We start from the raw sequence: 6,390 nt of genomic DNA, 5'->3' as shown, positions 1-6,390 counted from the left end.
GTATCATTTTTGTTTGTTTGTTTTAATCAAGTGGAAAAATGCATCTAAAAATAAATTCGATTTTCGGTTACTATTAACCGCCCGCCAAGGATTAATCGCCAAATAACTCGCCAAGGAATTCACGCCAAAGGTTATTATTTAGTAACTATCGTACACCAATGCCATACAAGGCATAATACTTTTATCAGAGAGTATGCGAGAAAGTTTGGAGGCCACTACTCCCACTGGTTATCTTTTATAAGAACACTTTTTATGGTATATTCTTTTTAGATGAAAGAGTGGTCTGTATTTAATACCTATTATGCAGTTATATCTATTAATACTGAAAATGAAAGTGAGCCTCTTGTCTGTCTGTCCGTTGGTGGATTCGATGCCAAACTTTTAAAGTTAATATTATCAAACTTGACCAAGTACACTTTGTGGGATGGAAACGTACAATTCAAAACAATTTTTCGACGCATGATTTAGTCTTTATTCATCAAAAATTAAACGATATTTCGATGATTTTAAAAATAACTCTGAAAATATTACATCGCACAAAGATAGTTAATAATTACATTTTTTTTTAAATTCAAAAAATTTTGAACTAACTTACAATAGAAACATTCAACTTTTCAATGATATATTTGTGCAGTGTTTCTTCACTTAATTTTTTAAAAATATTTTTTTTTCTTTCACAACTTTGCGCCCCCGACAGGACAGTTGCCCCCCCCCCTGCCCTAACCTTGCTACACCACTGTTGTTTAGATTCGCGAAAAAAATCGAATACACGCTTATGAAAAGTAGCTTCTCCTGCTGAAAAATTTCATTCTTCAAACTTAATTGGTTGGATTTGATTTAGTTTAGTTATATTAACGTCCCGTTTTAAAGCAAATACTAGGACTATTTTTGGGTAGACCTCGTAATTTTGAATCGTTGTCAGATGACGAGGATGACACCTGAGCAGTCACCCACTCTTTCCAAACTTCCACATCACACCAGCGGGAGGATATTTGGCTCCGACGGATTAACTACGGTTCATCGCTGGAATCTGGTCTCAAACCTGAAACTTTCCGGTTCCAAAGCCGAGACCTTACAGCAGGCCACCACGGCCTCTACTTGATGCAGGGCCACAATGCTGATGTAAGAATCGTATGATAAGCTTTATTTTTCTACATGCTTAAGCAAGCCGTATACGAAGAACAGACTAACATTTGACTAGAAACAGTAGACAGTGTTGCAGTACAGAGTAACGTTTTGACTTGAAGACTGAAACCTGGTATATAACCAAATTTGCATATTTGTGTAAAAAAATAGACAAACTGTGAATACACGAAATCCATTCACAAGAACTCTCTCTGGTTGTTTGTTACTGACATACAGGGGGGAGGGCAGTTTAATTTTTGTAGAGGTAAGTGAATGCTCGAGGATAGAACCTGGGACCTTTAGGTTAGCAGTCCAGTAACTAACCGATTTTACCAAAACGGCTGTTCAGGTAGAAGCGCTGTTACTGACTTACATGCAATTCACCACAGTACTCTCCCTCCAGTGAGTCGAAGGGGAGACGAACGATACGGTTGTTGAGTGGTGATGTATTGAGTTATTATTATTAGTAGCTGTTGTCTTAATGGGCCTGTACCCAGTTTGAATAGCGCCAAGCGTTATGGCGAGCGTGTGTGGATGCTGATGCGCCAAATGTGTCTGACGGCTTTGGGTTGCTGCGTCAAGTGAGTCTGACGACTTTAGTTGCGGGTAGATGGCACCACAACAGCTGTATGAAGGTTGAAGGCTCAGCGTCCTAGGTCACCAATTTAGAGGGAAGAGGCGCGTTAGGATAGAACCTGTGACCTTTAGGTTAGCAGTCCAGTAACTAACCGATTTTACCAAAACAGCTGTTCGGGTAGAAGTGCTGTTACTGGCTTATATGCAATTCATCACGATTTCCTTAACGTCCCACAGTGAAGCAATACTAGGAGTACTTGAAGCGGATATCATAAATTTTAACCACATTTGGATGATGAGGGCGACACCTGAACTGGTCCTCCGTTTCTTACCAGGGTGAAAGCATTGGAGAATTGCGCGAAGGCCACTCTAGTTTTACACTTTTGTTCTCCTCTGGAATCAGGTTGCGAATTTAGAACTGTCAAGCCATGAAGGCCGGAATCTTATCATCAAGCCTGTTGCTAGGCGGTCAGGTGAAGTTCTGAAGATTTCATTTTCCAAGTTTAAGGACGCCTGAAATGTAGATATTCATCAAAATTTCAAAACTAAATTTTTTGATAATCACAATATTTTTCTTTGTGGGCATCTTATAAGAAAAAGTAAAAATATAATATATTTAGAAATGAAGTATCTCTGTTCTGAATTAAGTAAGAAAACATTATCATAGCGTAACATAAAAGCCAAATTTCAGTGATTTACATTCCAGATCTTGTTTGATAACAATATATCGTTTTAATACATTCTGAACTCTATCATATGATTATTTGATGAATTTCATTTAATTCTAGTCCCATGCTCGTGGCGACACCTATTAAATATTTTTTTTTTAAAACTTGATTTCAAGATTCCATTATTTATTAACCTCTCAGTAATTCAGCTTTTCTTATCATCCGTTTTTTTCAGCAGGGTAAAGAAATAATTACCATTGTAAATGTCAATGATCTTGGGTCGGTGTAAACAATAGACTGCTACTCAATATTGGATTATATTTTGGGATATATTATTACACATGGCATAATTTTATGTATTTTATTTAAAAAACATAAAATGCTGTATTAAAATACTTATTTTATTGAAACTCTTAAATTAATACTTTCTTTAATTTGGTAGGTGATGGGTCTGATATCAAGTGGATTATTAAAATTGTACTCCATATTATAACAATCTATGCTCGTAAAAGGAAGTGTTTGTGTGTGCGCGTCGATCTTTTATAGTATAGGACATTGGACCTAGGGCTACCAAATTTGGCACAAAGATACTTTAGAGGGAATGAGAGATTTTAATTAATTAAAAATAAAACGAAATTTTGATTTTTTTGCGTCAAAATTGTTAAATATATCATAGCAAAAATTTGATTTTTACCCCATTTTAAAATGTAAAAATTGTTTCTTAATAATAACAGTTTCAGACATGCAGTTTTGTTTTAAATTTTGGTAATTTTGAAAAATATTTTTTGCATGATTATCGACAGTAAATTTATTTTTCTAATGAAATTCAAATGTGCATTCCATTGTTTACGCTGTAAATGATCGTTTAATTTTAAGAATTTACTGCGAAGCTTTCATTTATTAAAAAAAATGAATTGAGATTAAAACATTTGTTTTAATTCTACTTTCATTCTTCAATAAAATATACGATTTTTGACATTTGAAAATTACTTGATCATCGAAAAAAATATTATAAATTGTTTTTGCTTTTTAATATTATTTTTAACAGAGTAAAAAAAAAAAAAAATCTGAATCTTTCGGATCTCTCTCAAATCACACGAGTCATGCGATCAGAAAGATTCTAAATTCCTAATAAAAGAATTCTTAAAGACCTCGTTCTGTAGTATTCAGTTAATACTACAATAAATAAATATTGTATTTATAAATATGGTCCTGTCTTTTCTTATGTTAAAAACGATAACGTGTGCTATAAAAATCAAACAAAAATTTATTCGAAATATTTTTACTCAGAAACTACACTATTTGTTCATTTTTCAAGTTATTAATTGAATTCTGCGAAGAACAAAAAAAAAAAAAAAAAAAAAAAAAAAAATGGTTGTTTAGGTGCAATCTAGTTATCAAGGTAATTTTTTATATATAAGCGTGTGAATTAAAACTGTCTCCAGAATGGACACTTCGCATGGAATGAAACAAGTAGTAGTCTGAAGGAGCAACATCTGGTGAATATGGCGGCTGTTAAAACCCAGCGAAGAGCTTAAAAAAATTTCTTTCCAATGTGTAACATGTGGTTGAGTATTATTATTGAAATTAATATTGTCTTGTATTTCGTCATATTCTTGGCGTAATTCCGACAATGCTTCGATCGTTCTGACTGACTCTTATTTGTATCATTCATCAATATTAGTTTTATCAAGTAAGACTTCCAAACCTGCATCTTGATTTTTTTTTCTATGTTTTACCATGCTTTTTGTCATCTATAGTGAAATTATCATTGTTTTAAATAGCCCAAACCACTCTTTGCAAGTTCTAATTGATGGTGTATGTTCACTATAAATATCAATAGCAATCGATGTGTTTCTGCTGCAATGAGTTTCTTTCACGAATAATGTATTCTAATTCCCTCCTCCATATGCTGTTTATTTGGCACAAAATTCGACATGTTTTCTAAACTAAAGGAATATGTTTTTGAATATTAATCAGAGATCACACACTCATTTTTAAAGTATGTTGTCAAACCTCTCAAATAAAAAATTACTGAATTCTTAGACCATTAAAATAGAACTTTCCGATTTATTTAAAGGCAAGTGGCTCTATTAACGCCATCTAGTAAAAATGGTTTGAATCATATGCATACTGTAATATTATTAATTAATATTTATACACCCAATAATATTATAAGGAATAGATGATATGATATTTCCAAGAGCAGAAAATTTATTATTTACTCTACCGGGTAGAAAAATCCAATGTTATAGGTGTTTTGAATGGTTTTATAAATTAACCTTGCAATTGTTGCTAAATAACAGTTATTTGTTAATTCAGATAGAATGGTAACAGATATAATATATTTTTTTGTTTTAATTCCTGAATTAATTTTTTTAATGCATGCACTTTATATTTTTTTATTTTATTAAAAAGATAATTAGTTTAATTCAATTCATTTGTGTTAATATCCCGTTTTGAAACAATACTTGGATTATTTTGGGACGATCCCCCAAATCTGAAATGTGATCAGTGACAAGGATGATACTTGAGCTGGTACACCCTCCTCTCCAAACTTCCACATCGCAGATAAGAAAAATAAACATTGATCTTGAACTTACTATTTTCTAGAAAAATATCGAATCATTAAAGATTAAAGGAAAGTTAAAAGAATTTTTTTTAATAAAAAAAGGACAAAATAAAATTAAAAATCGTTGTCTATTTAGCTTATTAACTTTGTATATATCATTTAGTTATCTCATTTTAAAATAAATAGAATAAAAAAATTTAATAGAAAAAAAATGAAAATATGAAAAAAAAAATGTTTAAATTATTGTTGATTGATTTTTATTTTCGCTAATGAAATCAAAAATAAAATACCTTTTTGAATTACCTATAATTTTTTTAAACAATAATGATAAGAGAAATGAAATCAAATTTCCTCAAAACAGTAAAAATTCATTTCACTTCTTTACAATCTTACTGGATATAAAAAATTTATCGCCAGGGGGCACCCGGGTTTGAACCGGGGACCTCTCGATCTGCAGTCGAATGCTCTACCACTGAGCTATACCCCCGACAATTTCGCCGCCGGGAGATAAGCTTTTACTCGCTGGAAACTTGTTTATTATCTTGACAGATGGTTATGTTTGTAGTGAATGAGTTACAGTTTCAGATTTTTTTTTCTTTTTGTCTTTTCGTTTCGCAATATTTTAATTTTAGTTTTTAATTATATCTATCAATGATTTAAAAAAAAATATTTTTAACATACAGAAATTTAAAAAAAATCACTTATGAATACACTTTTATTAGCGATGTAGTAATATATTAAGATTGCCGCCCAATAGGATGATTTAGATGAAATATATTTGTTCAATCATAAAATATTTATGAATAGAAAAAGAAAAAGAAAAAAATGTTTCGTTGTGTTGAAGAAGGCGTGACCTTGAAGCAGTGAAAGTGTTTCCTGTCGGTTGATAAGGTTTAAGGCAAGGTTGCCATGTCAGAATTAATAATAACAATAATTTTTTTAAATCATTACAAGCCAAATTTTGATTTATTGATAAAAGCTAGATGCGTAAAAGCGAACATTTCCCGAAAAAAAATCTCACAAGATTGACACAAGACTCATAAAGCATTCATTTCTCATAAAGCTTAAACTCATTTCATCAAAAAAAAAAAAAAAAAAAAACTTTATATCATACTTATCTGTCAGAAAATTTTCTATTTCATGAATTAAAATACATAAAATTCTAGGACGAATAGTCTCTCAATTTGGAAATTACCAAAAACGTTACTGATACAATGCTTTAATAAAAATTATTATTAACAAATTAATGCTCAAAAAGCATTAATTTGTTTTACTATTTTTAGCAAAATTGGTATTCTAGATTTTTAAACTTAAAATGATGTATATTTGAAATGACACAATTTCAAATATGGTATTTAAACCTGTTTTTGAACATGGTTGAAACAATTTTTGCCTAACGCAACTTACTTTCCTTTAACCTCTAATGAATAAATACCTACCAATTCTATG

General features: G+C 31.1%; 1 non-coding gene across 1 annotated transcript; it reads right to left on the bottom strand.

Annotated features, from left to right (window-relative positions):
• Nucleotides 1–5,356: 5,356 nt before the first annotated feature.
• Nucleotides 5,357–5,428, bottom strand: Trnac-gca (transfer RNA cysteine (anticodon GCA)). Its single transcript has one exon. It is a non-coding gene; the product is annotated as a tRNA-Cys (tRNA).
• Nucleotides 5,429–6,390: the final 962 nt, after the last annotated feature.

This window comes from Argiope bruennichi, chromosome 7 (genome assembly GCF_947563725.1).
Source record: "Argiope bruennichi chromosome 7, qqArgBrue1.1, whole genome shotgun sequence".
NCBI classification, from domain to species: Eukaryota; Metazoa; Arthropoda; class Arachnida; order Araneae; family Araneidae; genus Argiope; species Argiope bruennichi.
This window is presented reverse-complemented; position numbering and strand designations above follow the sequence as displayed.